This window comes from Tupaia chinensis, unplaced genomic scaffold (genome assembly GCF_000334495.1).
Source record: "Tupaia chinensis unplaced genomic scaffold, TupChi_1.0 Scaffold000093_1, whole genome shotgun sequence".
NCBI lineage: Eukaryota > Metazoa > Chordata > Mammalia > Scandentia > Tupaiidae > Tupaia > Tupaia belangeri.
Genome location: NW_006159555.1, coordinates 996,395 through 1,010,736, shown reverse-complemented (window position 1 = coordinate 1,010,736; position 14,342 = coordinate 996,395). Strand labels below are relative to the sequence as shown.

Below are 14,342 nucleotides of genomic sequence, written 5' to 3'. Positions count from 1 at the left end.
CTCAGAATACTTTCTGACCTGTGCTTTAGAACCATTTGAACAGTGTCACAATTTACTGTTACTGGCCAACCAGAATTCTTAACATCATTTTACATTACTATTATTACATATTACATTACTATAATTTGAGAAAAAGTATTAGCAATTTTACCTTCCTACTTTTTAAAAGATAAATAGATTGCAAGATTTCTACCATTACTTTATAAGAAGATCAAAAATGAATTGTAGTAGAAACTTGCAACCACATACTCACAGGGTTACCTTGAGAAAAGAAATTGCACATTCTTATTCTAGCAATAGTATGTGGAAATTTTAATATCTGGGCCTCTATTAATGAACTTCTAGAGCAATATGCTTATACCTTATATTGAGTAGAAGAAAAAAAGGAGAGGCAGAGGTTTTGCTCCTTCATGCCTCTGTTACCGTATTAGAACCTCAAAGAGTGGGTGAAAACAAATGCTTCTAAAATCATACCAGAGTTTATGATGGGAAGAAGTACATTTACAGTCTTTCATTGCAATAAAATAGTCCATCTTTCTCTACCTGTGGTGTTTTTTACATTCTTGCTCAAAAATTCTCAAAGTAGGCACATTTTCCTTTCAGGTTGGAAGGATTAAATATCTACACCATTAATACAGACATCCTATGGACATTGGATGGACCTTACTAAAATTTCTAGAGTTCTGCTGCATAACAATAAGTCAAAGGACTTTTTGGTTGGTCAACATACTTTTATGTGTTATCCAGCTAATGCGCCCTAGATCTATACAAATAAATAAGATATGACTATTAACCTTCTTGGAAACCATCCCCCAGAATGGTAAGACAGACTAGCCATCAGGCCCTGACTGCAGTGTCAAAGGTGCTCAGAGGCAGTCATCAAGCTAACTTGCTATCAGTTTGATAAACCCAGTTCTAACTTACTTACAAACCTGCTCTGCCCCTTCTTGTAGATTATTTGTTTCTTTCCTTGGGTTAGTTATTAGCTCATATGTATAATTTTCAATCTGACATTGGTATCATTTAATTGACTAAATCTTCAGACAAACTCATACTCGTTGAGTTGTTCAGTCCTTCCTGAAACACAGGAACACAGGAACACATCAGTTCACATTTAGTAACGGAGTAGTTGGGTCGATGAAGGAATTTGGTCATTCTTGCTTATTCTAAACATAGGATATATGGAGTGATAGTTTGGAAAGCACTAATATGATAAAATACTTGTAACATAAAAATGTGCTTGACTCATTTTGCATTATGACACACCACAATCTTAAGGTCTCAGACTCAGTGTTAATATTACTTTTAGGTGGGACCAGCAGTTAGCTTAATGGCTATGTTGCTGGACTCCCATGTAGTCGACCGTGGTTCAAATCCCAGACCCGGTGGCTTAAACTCACGCTGGGTGCGTGTGCGTGCGTGCCCAAGATCCAGAGTGAAAATGGAGGAGAAGGGATTGCGACGTAGCCATCCCCCCTGGGGGGTGATTTCTCACTTTCTGTCTCCCTGTCTCTCTGTCTTTCCAGTGAGTGTACTCGCCCTATAGCAAAAACCTCTCCAAAAAAGGAAAAAAATATATTACTTTTAGGTTAAATACCTGAAGCTGTAGATTAGTACCAAATTGACACCTTTGGAAATACTCAGCATTACTTTCTCAAATATCTATAGCAACCTTCTAGACATACATGCAATAAAGTAGTCTTTCTGTGCAGACATAAATATGTGGAAGACATACACCTCTCTGCTCTCACAGAGCCTGCCATATGCTTGAGAAGATTGCTGTGTATCACAAGTAACCGTCCAGGAAATAAAAAACAAAACAAAACAAAACAAAACAGCGCTGTGCAGAAAGCATAAAAGGAGGAGGAGGAAGGGAGTGGCCCTACTGTGTTGTCTTTGGGTGGAGGGTGGTTATTGGAGTGGAAATGCTAAGCCACACAGAAGTGGTGGCAGCCTAGCTGAATCATTAAGACTAGGTGGGATATAAAGGCTCCTGGGGTAGAGAATTCAAGAAGAACCTTGTGATCTAAGACATAGGTAAGCTGCTGTCCACTTATAATATGTTCTCAGCAATTAATACATTACATCGTATTCAAGATGGACCTGAGTTCCTTAAACATTTTTGTGTTCAAAACTAATTAAAGCTCCAATTAGTCAGAAACTTGAATACTTAAATACAGAATATTTAAATATCAAAATTCTGATCTGTAATACTACAAATATTTGCCGTGATTAGATGCGATTTTTGGAGGGGCATAGAACTTTGCTAGAGAGGGCGTTGCCTTAAAACTTTGAACAGGCATTTATTTGGAACATGTCATCCAGTCTATGCACAAGGACCAACAAAATCCCCAGGAACAATACTGGCCTGATTTATTTCTCAGAATGTGTTCTTTCAATAATTTAGGATGATAAAAGTGATCCCTTTTTAGTATTTATGCTATTTCTAGTGCCATAGTACTTGGTTCACTATTTTTGTTGGATATATGTTTATTTAAAAAAACCCATATCACTCAAACAGTACTTTCATCATAGAGGTGAAGAAAATTATATAAATGTTTCTTGCATATTTTCAAGATGGTTTTCAAGTATGTCAGTTTTACAGGTTTATACCTTTGTGATGTTTGGAAGCTCATAAAATATTAATGGCTCTACCTTCTCTTTTGTTGAAGAACCACAGGGAAGAAAGACCATTTAAATAGACCTTCAGTGAAAAGGGCTTACTTGTTTTATTCCATAGGGCATTTTGAGTTACAGGTTGTTGGTAACCACATGCTATCTCTAACACTGACTTTTTTGGTCTATTCCTAAGAATCATTGCTGTACAGTTGCATATGTGTTTCAGAAGCAACCAGCCTATCCATGGACCTCCTTCAGACATGATGAGACCAGCAGGCACCTTCAGGAATGAAGCACAGTTGGCAAAGTAGCTTTGTTATCTGGACTGCAGGCTTTTTGTTGCAATTATGGCAAAAGATTCAGCAGCTGGCTGTGAGAATGGAGATGGGAGCTCCTGACCCATAAATGTAGGTGGTTAGGCATCTAAAAGAGTCAGAGCTCTTATTTCTTGCACCATGTGAAAGCAAACCCTTATGCTTTTACATGCCTAGTATAGATTTCCTTTGCAATAAATATACTTTGTGAAGTCATAGGTAATAATTAAAAGAAGTAATGCAGATTTTCACACCATGCTATTCCCAAGTTACTGTCACAAAAGCCTCAGTAGCTATTACCATAAAGGTTGAACCAGGAAATAGAGTTGATACTGTATTAATAGTACATTAGTGGATTTTTCTCTCTTGAGAATGGTTGTGCTCTATGTTCTTATATACCCAGCTATACGTTGAAAGTATTATGTTAAGGAGTTACTTTTAGAGAAGTACATTGCATAAGGAAAGCTTTTTTTTCGTATCTTAAAATAAATTGCTACCATGCTTTGTATCTAAGATTAGATGACCTAAGATAATAAGGCAAACATTCTGTCTCTTAAACAAAGGTGATGAAAACTTCTTGTAAATTTAGTCTGCAATGTACCCTGATTTATTTTCTGCTATCATGGTAGTACATTTAAGAAGTTGTGCTTCCTAAGCTTGTTCCTATCATAGGCTTCTGTTCTGCAGGGAACAATATCTCAACACACCTGTAGGCCTAGGCTCACTATGGCACAGGGAATGGAAAGCTCTATTTTAAATCATACTTTATTTTCTTAACTTTTGTAATTCTTTCTGTAAATGTGTATCAAGTACTTGCTATGCTGTGTTTTCAGGCTGAGGAATTTATGTCTACTTTTCACTCTAGATTTGAGCTGGGAAGACCATCAGGGGTTTCATTCAGTACCCTATTTTATAGACGTGTGGGCCAGGCCCAGAGAAGTTAAGGTTCTCCAAGTTTCTTTTGGGCTTGGTGGCTCCCGTCCTATGGCAAAAACCAATGGAGGATTGTGGCATTGAGCCCGTTTTCCTCCAAGGTTGTTTTGCTAGCTCAAGACTAGGCTCTTTAATCCTTCTTTCCTAACTCTTACAACTCTGCCCTTGGGACCAGCAGGTAGTGTGGTGCTTAAGGCACCAGGCTCCCACATGGTCAACCATGGTTCAAGTTCTGGACCTGGTGGCTTTAAAATAACGTCAGGTGTTTGTGTGTGCATGCGCAAGATCCCAGGAGAAGCACAGAGAAGGCGTTGCGGTGTGGCAATCCCCTCTGTGGGGTGATTTCTCCCTCCCTCCCTCCCTTCCTCTTTCTCTCTCTCTCTCATGAGTGCATGTACCCTATGGCAAAAAAAAAAAAAAAAACCCTTAAAAACAAACAAACAAAAATCTCTGCCCTTCGCTATCAGTGAAGATGTTAATATAGAAGTTAAACTGCCCTTTTGTGAGTCAGATTTCTGAAACCTTGCAAATCCTGCAGTATGTGTATGGCATCTAGAAGCAGAAGATAGGTAAGTATGTGTACAGGTGAGCATCTCTAATCTGTAAATCTGAAATCCTCCAAAATCAAAACATTTGAATGGTGATAGGATGCCACAAGTAGAAAATTCCTCACATGGTTTCACGTGACAGATCTTAGTCCAAACGCTACAATACAAAAATAACATAGGATGTTACCATAAGACCATGTGTATTAGGTATATTTTGAAACGTAAATGAATTTTGCATTTAGACTTGTTGGGTCTCATTTTCAAGATAACTCATTTGCATACATGCAAGTATCTGAAAATATCTGACATCTGAAACACTTCTTTTCCAAGCATTTCAGGTAAGGGATTATCAATCTGAGACCTTTATTATGATATACTCAATATAATTTGCATCCTCTCATTTTCATTCATTAATAGTACAACCACTGAGGAAAACTGATTAAATACAGAAAGTATAAGTTAAACTTTACTTAGTAGTCTTCATGAAAAACATTTTTGAGTACTTTTGTCTCTGCCACTTTAGGTTGTGATTATATATAATCTTTTTCCTGAATGTTTTAAATATTCAAATTTGCTTTTAAAAATTTTGTTCTATGAATATATAGAAAAATCATTTACCAGACATAAAGTAAGACTCTTCTGATTTGATTTTATGCCATGTCAAATGAAAGCTGTTGTCTGGTTTTCATTGTATTAATAGTTGCTATGATTATGTCAGGGAGTCATAAAAACAGGATTTCTGCACACTTTTTTATTACAATTCTATCCCTCCGAGCTTTTGTAAAGGCAAAAAGCAAAGTCCAGGAACTGAGGTTGTCTCACCAAGGCTCAGTTTGGGGTGCTGATGGCTAAACGACTGCTCGACTGTCTTAGGTGGGCAGTTCGATTGCAAGCATCAGCTGAGCATCAGGGTCCTGTGTGCAGAGAGAAGTATGAAGCTACTTTTTCTCTTAGGGGCAGAGGATAGACAGATGTCATAGTTACTGATAAGTCAACTACTTCTGTCCTTTCTTTTCTTAGCAAAGGAAAATGCTCTCTTTCCTAATGGGAACTCAGAGGAGAGGACAACGCTGAACCCAATTGTGGGTGAGTAATTTTTTTTTCTTTTTTCCTTGGGTCTCTGATTGCAGTGATCTTCTCTCTTGCAAAGGTCTGAGTAAATACAGGCTTCTTATTGCATGTGCTCAGAGAAGTAGCTGATGGTAGAAGAGCACTTTTAAAAGAATTGACGAGACTGAAAGATGCTCGTTAGAGTGCACCTGGATCCTACCATGACATCACAAGCGGACCAGAAATGGCTCTCCAGAAAGCACGACAGCCTTTTTTCACCCCTTTCTTAACAATGAGACGTAGATTGGACTTGTTCTCTATTCAAGCATCCTTATGAGTAAATGTCTATTTTTACGGTAGAGCTGTGCTTTAAAAATAGCTCCAATCAGTGCGACTCTTTTCCCCCATATGTTAAAAAGTTATACATGAGTTAAAATATCTCAGATTGCTTAAATTCTTCCAAATGCAAGGCACATTCCTTTTTTTCCTATTTGGGGTGTGGGGTAGGAGGGGGGAACTGATTAAATACCAAATAAGGACTTTCTTTCTGGGTCTCTTTAACCCTGTATTTGTTCTTTGAGACTTTTTTTTAAGCAGTAGCAAGGCTTTTAAACCAAGATTTGAGATTTCTCACTGTTAAAAAATTCATTAATATTTGGCGGGTACAGTCTTCTTCCTGGAGCGATTGTTTATTTTTGTTGCTGAGAGCAATTAGCTAGAACAGTCACAGTTGCAGCTGTTAGATACTATAAGCTCCAGCAGAGATCACAAAAGGCCTTATGCACATTTCGAGTCTGTATTTGTATTGTTTTTAATAGGTGATTCTTCTGGAGTCTACTGTGTTAGCAAATTCGATTGGGTGATCCTGAGCCAAATCAAATGTACAGTGGGATCATCAGCATGCTGTGTTGATCAGAGTCACTTAAACACCTTGCTGCTTTGTGCAAGCCGGAATGGCTGTGGCTATATATGCAGAAAGAACATGTACCATTCCTTTCTCTCTGAGTCCTTCCCATGCAAACCTGATTGTGACTCATTCCAAAACATTATGCTGTTTTCTCAGGAATTGTATCCTTTGTGTTTACTTCTTGTTTGCTGCTTTTGACTTGTTGGAGCTTTTGTGGGATAATCTGTATGTGCTGCAAGTATGAGGAATAGATCCACAGATACAATCTGGTGCCCATTGATTTATGTCTTTTGGAAAGAGTAGCTGCTTAGAGAATCTTGGCTCCAGTTTAGTGCCTGATGCTTCAGAAACAGCAACTCAAATGAAGGAGTTGTTTCATTATTTTTCTAGTGTCTGTACTTTTGCCTTTGAATATCATTTTGGTAGAGGATATTTTGGTATAGGGTTATTTTTACGCCTATTTAATTTGGCTGCTTGAGAATTCACATGTCTTTACATACATTTTCTCATTTGAATCTCACAGTGACCTCTGAGGCAGGGCTTTCTGTATTGTCCCCACTCTGCAGACAAGTAGGTGGTCTCAGAGTTGGTAAGTAGCCAGCCACCTGCTTGCTTTTCTGTACTACAGCCATTTACTTTGTGTGAATCAGAAAATGCATATTTTGTATACTTTACTGCTGACTGAAGCAAGACGATGGACTCACCTGTGTTTTAAAGGCCTGTAGCGATTGCTCTACTGCACATGACTATGATGGCTTCTTGGTAGAGTGAAATTAGAATATGTTACCTCTAGTTCTTTGGGCAGGGAAATAATTTGGGAATCTTAGACAATTTGGGTAATTTTATTATAAGCACCAGTCTAAATACATCGAAAATTTGTTTCCTGTTAGCTAGCATACATTAGATAGATACCATTTAATTTCAATGAGATTTTTAAGACACTTATATGAAGATATTTTTAGAGCAGCCTTTCAAATGGTGATTGATTGACCAGATGGCGATCTATTTGATCAGCCAGCTTGGATCTATTACTAAGTTAAGTGAAATAGTTCTTCTTTAATCACATCACCCTTCGATAAACATTTTCATGTAGTGGGAGAGGTATGAACACTGGAAAATTTAAAATTCACCTAGTAATTTTATCTTTTTATCTTTTTTTTTTTTTTTTGAGGTTTTTGCTCTCGGGCACATGCTCTTGCCAGAAAGATAGACAGAGAGACAGAAAGTGAAAAGTCACCCCTTGGGGGGGGGTGTGGGCATGCCACAGTTCCTTCTCCTCCATTCTCCTCTCGGGATCTTGGGTACGCATGCCCACGCACCTGGTGTGAGTTTAGGGAACCAGGTAGGTCCAGGACTTGAACCGTGGTCAACTACATGGGAGTCCAGCGACGTAGCCATTTCACCATCTGCTAGTCCCATCACCTAGTAATTTTAATGAAATTTTCCGTAAATACTTTTCTCTCTTTTTGGGCATCCTTCTTTTTAAATGATACTGAAGTATTGTTTGAATTGATGACCAAAATTTTTAGGAAATTGAAGACTTTCTTCCCTTTTCCTTCTGAAGAAGGTTAAATAATTATATTAATATGAACTGTTAATGGATTTTTTTTTGTTTCTTCAAACTCCTTGAGACCTTTTCTTCCATTTTAACTGTTTTAGAAACCTAACCAATATATTCCAGGACAGAAAACACTTAGAATTGAAGTATCTTTATTAGACAAAGTTTTTTTTAATACTCAGACTTGATTATATAGGTACTTAAAAGCAATATGGTAACATTATCTTAGGTGAATTAGTTGGGAACCTAAAAGAGATTTGAGTAAGTGAGATAAGAAGGGTATAGAACCAAGAGTGAGGCTAGATAGGTTGGCCAGAGGTCTGAGCAGACAGACCAGGGCACCTCTGTGTACCTCTGCTTTCCATCACAATAAACCAGAAGCTCTGGGACAAAGGATGCTGACAAATTTGGAAGAAGTCCATCTGGAAGACTTCGAAATGAAATCGAATTTTGGATAGTGATGCTGAGATTTTGAAGACTAGGCAGCTTATATTAGCCTCAAAGGAAAACATCAAATCTTAGCTGAATCATACTTAAAAATATTGAAATAGTTGCAAGATGTTTTTTCTTCTTTAATGATTCTCAAGCTTCTAGGTATACATGATACTCCCCTTTGGAACTTGTTAATATGGATGCTTGATGCTCACCCCCGGTTTCTGATTTAGTGGCTCTAGTATGAGTTCCAGATAGGCTCCATAGTAGAGGGAGCTTTCTCAGCTAAGATAGACACATAGTAGGTTAGTGGTTGGAACTGGCTAAAGAACATACAGGAAACTGGAGATATTCTTACTCTGCCTTTTCCTACTCCTTTGTTATATCCTCTTCAGGGTTAAAGAAGCCTGTGGGTGTCTGTTTCTTCCCTAGTCTTCACCCAGAGAACTTAACATTTCACTGCATGTTTTGTGTGAAACACCATGCCAAACACTTGTTATGAATAGTATCTCACTTAACATCCTAAGAGAGGTACTCTAATAATCTGTTTTTTTTTTTTTCTTTTTTCTTTTTAAGAGAGGTTTTTGTGTAGGGTATATGCACTCCCCAGAGAAAAGAGAGACAAAAAGCGAGAAATCACCCCTCAGGGGGATGGGCCACACTGCAATCCTTTCTCCATTCTTCTGTCAGGTTTTTTGGCATGCATGCACACACACACATGCCAGCTGTGAGTTTTAAGCTGCCAGGTCTAGGACTTGAATCATTGTTGACTACGTTGGAGTCCAGTGATATAACCATTACATAATCTACCAGTCCCCCGATAATTTGCTTTTGCAGAAGCAAAAAAACTTTGCCCAGGAACTACAACTCGTAAATTGTTGAGCAAGGGTCATAAGTTTGTCACCTGAGTTCATGACCTGCAGTCCTAATGGCACATTACATTGTAATGGTCAGTTGTGGGTGACCATGATAGAAATACTTGATTTTATCCTTAAATAATTTGGGTGGTTTCATTTTGCTGTTGAACAGACATCTCTTGGAAAAGAGTCCAGCTGGGTCACCCCGCAGCACCAGGGGCTCCGGGGTAGAGTCTGTACTACATAGATACATGTGTTCATCTTTTAACCTTAGAGACTGGAAAATTCCTTGGGGTGGGTCTGTCTGTGATTCCACTTTGTATGCCTTTCTTCCTACGCCCACCACAGTGCGTTGTACATCTCGAGTGCTCCGAATGTGGTAGAATACATAAAAGGGAAGAATTGAGTCTGAGGAACTGCCACCTGCTCAGGATTGGGTATGAGACCAGGTTCATCCGGAACTTATTTTCCCCATCAGGAAGTTAATGCAGATAGTATCCATGCTGCTTTGGCATTTCAGGTTTGCTGGTTCATTATGAGGTTGAATCAAGATGGAAAAATAATACCTAAATTGCAACACAAGAACATAATGAAAAATAGGGGAAAGGGATTACTATGTTTCAGGAACCTATGTAAATCTGCACACCCAATGAATTAATTCCACATTCTCTTTATATTCTCCTCAAATAAGAAAATTTTCCAAGTGTGAACATTTCTCACATAAGGTTAGAGACAATGAATAGTTAATTTAAAATATCCATTTTCTTGGGCAGTATGTAAATTGGTCCTATGACTGAATTGTGTCTAAGTGCATGTCCGTAAAGATAACATAAGGAAAATTTGATATGCATTTGGTACTGTATCTCAGGGGTCCCCAGTGACTATTTGAGTATATATTTATACTTATAAGTCTTTGTAACTTGTCCCTTTCTTGGTGGAAATATTAGCGAACTACTAGCCCAAAAGTAATTTGGTCTCTCTGAATTTACTCTTAATAATAGAATATTCCCTGTTTAGAATTTATGGCTTGACTAATGACATTTCTTGATCAAATCCAAGTACCTAAAGATAAGCATTCAAAAATACTGACATAAACGGAACCAGCAGTTAGCATAATGGCTATGTTGCTGGCATCCTACGTAGTCGACCGCAGTTCGCATCCCAGACCCGGTAGCTTAAAACTCATGCCGGGCACGTGTGCATGTGTGCCCAAGATCCCGAGAGGAGAATGGAGAAGAAGGGATTGCGGCGTGACCATACCCCCTGGGGGGTAATTTCTCGCTTTCTGTCTGTCTGTTCTATAGCAAAAACCACTCAAAAAAAAATACTGATATAAATACAGTATGGAGTTCTGTTTGGGCAAAACTTTCTCTTATTTCTGCATTAGATTCTGATCATATAAAACTATCTTGTTGTGATGGCTTTCTTTTGTTAAGAGTCAACCATGAATAAGTCACTACACTGGACATTTCATATGGGTTATTGTCAATTTTCAAGTTAATTCTGAAAGGTATCTATTATCCCCATTTTACAGATAGAAAAACCTGAGGCTTAGGGAGACAAACCCCTAATAAAATAGAAATAGCTTAGAATCTTTCATCATTTCTAAATAAAATGGAAAGGCACATTCTCTGTTTCCAGGTAGGCATACGATAAATGAGGTGTTTGGTAACTAGTGCATAATCAGGGGCCTACTTTGGGGCTAAAGCCCAGATTATTCTTTATGTCTTGTGGTACACACATCTCTGATCTGAAAGCTTTCTTGAAAGCTTTCAGTGGATCCAAGTCCAGATTGAAAACTATTCTGCCTTCAGAGATGAGAGCGCTTGTGGAAGACACATAGTTATCTTACTGATCTCGGTGTGTAGATGATTTGTATCTTGGTAGCAGTTGTGTCAGTTTCTGTTTTTACTGTCTCCTATTGGTCAGGCATGTGGCATCCATAGGTGTCTGTAAGCCTGTGGATTGGCTGCTATTAGTGCCTTGATTTAGCAGGGGAAGAACGCAGGTAAAAGAGGAGCAACTGACTTGACTTAATGTTCAGCTCTCACTGCATGATTAGAACTGTAGACCTCCAGGTACCAGGGCTGTGATTCAGTAACTGAGCAGTGTCATATGAAATGATAACTGGAAATGTTCAAACACATTTTCCAGTGGCACTTACTATCTAAATTGAAGAGCATAGACATGAAAAGAATGAGCTTTCCTAAAATATTAATAAGATGAGAAGGTATTTTGGGCAGTGACTGCCTCTTACCCTACATCCTTCAACATCTTGGTCCCCAAATGGAATTGCTAATCAGTTATTACAGTACACAGCAAAGAAACACTGGACTCTGTTCCCGAGGTCTTGCTGTTCGTAAGTGTGATCCATGGATCAGCTGCAGTGATTTCGCCTGGGAACTAGTTAGAAATGCAGATTCGTTGTACCTCCACTTCCCAATTTACTGAACCATAATCTGCATTTTAACAGAATTCCCAAAGAGGTCCATATGCATGGAAAGTTAAAGAAGGAAGTGCTATAGGGCAGTGCATTCTCAAACTTGAGCATGTTAACATTGATCCAGAGAGCTTGTTAAAAGCTACGACTCCTGGAGCCACAGAAATTGTTTCCGGAGGCCTGGGCACAAGTGTTGGGAGTTGTTCTTTCCCAGGACGTCTTGCAGTATTAGCTGAATGGCTCCTGGGGCTGGCACATCCTGAGTATCACGTGGGTGGTTAACGCTGGGAGGCTAGGATCCTGTGCAGACGATTCTGGGTGCTTTTACCAAGGGCTGAAGGTGGAGTCCACACAGGTTCCGTGTTTGTTTATTGAAAAGTTACCCTGCAAAGGACTAAAGTTGATGGAAAACTGTCCGTGGCGCTAGTAGAAGTGAAGATCTATATAAAGATAAATAGAGCAGGGGAATAACGTCTGAACAATTTCCAGTAAACTATTTAATGGGTTGGCCACAAGCTTGCCCTCCTTATCTATCAAAAAGAAAAAAATTGCACATCTCAGCTTTTCTAAGATTCTACTTCCTTCTAAGAACTCTGATAACTTCGCATCATTCCTCTTGCCGAGTACATCAAACACAGACCAGAACTCAGCAGCTGACATAGTCATCCGGTTTTTCCTTTTTAAATTGATTTAGAGCAGTTCTTGGGCAGACGAGGCTCGGCCGCCTACTACTTTGCCTCAAGGCATTTTTCTCCGTTTGTCCATTGAGAATGTAGCTACCTCTGAGGCTTGCAAACTGTTAGGTTGATCAGCACAGTCAGAAAAACTGAACCCACCTCTTGTAATCCTGCTAATTCTGGGAGGCCGTGGCTACTGGATAGGTTTTAAGAGGTATGTTTAGGTTTTTGTCACTGTGAAAAATATAAGACTCTGATCTGAATTGTAGTCTTGTTTGTGTCATAAAATTAAAAATTAGCTGTGACACTGGAAGATTCATACATGCCCCCAAAGCAAATTTTCCTAGAGGCCTTTCTTTTTTTCTATAGTGTTTAAACTATTGCTTATCATCTGTGGTTGGCACTTAGAACTTGACGTCTATTAATAAAAGGAAAAAAAGGTTGCTTCACTACTTAAAATATCTGTGATATTAGCAAACTCTGCTTTTCTACATTTTACAGGTGAAACTGGAGTGTATGAGTTTTGCTTACTACTCCTTAATTTTCAACTAACTTCTTTAATGACAAAATGAAGGAACTCATTCATAGATATGTAAAGTAACTGCTAATGAGAGAAAGTTCCTTTTTTTTTTTGGAGAGATTTTTGCTATAGGGCACGTGTCCTCGCCAGAGAAACAGACAGCTTGAAAGTGAGAAATCAACCCCCCCCACCCCCCACCGCAATCCCTTCTCCATTCTCCTCTTGGGATCCTGGGCACACACATACATGTACCCCGCGAGAGTTTAAGCCACCGGGTCCGGGACTTGAACCACAGTTGACTACATGGGAGTCCAGTGACATAGCCATTACGCCAACTGCTGGTCCCTGAGAGAAAGTTCTTATATGTCAGTTGTCAGAATTTTAAAAAGTTTACTACTTGTCAATTTTTGTTTTAACTTATACTGGTGTGTATTTTGAACAGTATGAAAGTCAAAACATTTGGAAGGATATTTTCTGTAAATTGTGTCCTCGGAAAAGCTGGGTTTTGTGTTTGTTTTAGCATGGCTTGGTAGATGTATATACACAGGGTAAGATCTTGCTGCAAAGCCATCAGATCATTTCATGTTTTGGTGGGAAGGAACTATGGGATTAGAAAAAAGCCACTGTTAGCCTATCATCATGTGTGGCACCTCAGCTCCACAAAGTGAGTTCTTTGTTCTGCTCCTACGCTGGAGAAACGGGGTCATCAGTAAATTCCCAAGATTTATTTGCGGGGCTGAGATTTACATTTGGAATTTGAACATGGACTCTGGAACTCGTTCTCAACATATGCCCTGTTTCCTTGAAAGCTGAGTGAAAGAGATTTGAGTCCATGTAGCCATTAAAAATGAAGATGCCCAATGCCTACCTTAGGGTTTTAAAGTTTTCAATCAGTATTTAAATTTGATTCTCAGAATTTTATGAAATAGAGAGGGCAGGTGCTAATATACTCTTTACAGATACAGTGAGCTGAATAGGTAAGAATCTGAAACTCAACAGAGAGGTTGAAGGACTTGCTGGATGTAACAAGGCTGGTAAATGGCAGAGCCTAGGATCAGACTGAGCTTGTGGAGTCTGAGCCTGATAACACCTTCTCATGCCCATTTGACCAGTTTGTTAGAAGGGTATCTATTTTTTACTATTTATTTATTTTTAGAAAAATTCTTGCCATAGGGCACTTGCACTCGCCAGAGAGACAGCGAGAGAGAAAAAAAGAGAGAGTCAAAAAGACAGAAAGTGAAAATCACCCCCCAAGGGGGATGGCCATGCCATAGTCCCGTCTCCTCCATTCTCCTCTCAGGGTTTTGGGCACACACACACACACGTGTCCGGAGTGAGTTTCAAGCCACCAGATCTGGGACTCCAACCACAGGCCATGTGGGAGTCCAGTGACATAGCTATTATGCCATCTGCTGATCCCGATTTTTTTAAAAGGCACAGGCACGAGAGAGAGAGAAAGAGAGAGAGAGAGAGAAGAGAGAGAGAGA

The 14,342-nt window shown here is 39.1% G+C and overlaps 1 long non-coding RNA gene across 2 annotated transcripts in view; it reads left to right on the top strand.

Moving 5' to 3' along the window:
* The first annotated feature begins 5,443 nt into the window (after positions 1-5,443).
* The window catches only part of LOC114006838 (uncharacterized), a 24,569-nt gene continuing 15,670 nt past the window's right edge, over positions 5,444-14,342 (top strand). For both annotated transcript variants that reach the window (XR_003548515.1, XR_003548514.1), the window contains exon 1: positions 5,444-5,500. This is a non-coding gene — a long non-coding RNA (uncharacterized LOC114006838). The remainder of the gene's footprint in view (positions 5,501-14,342) is intronic.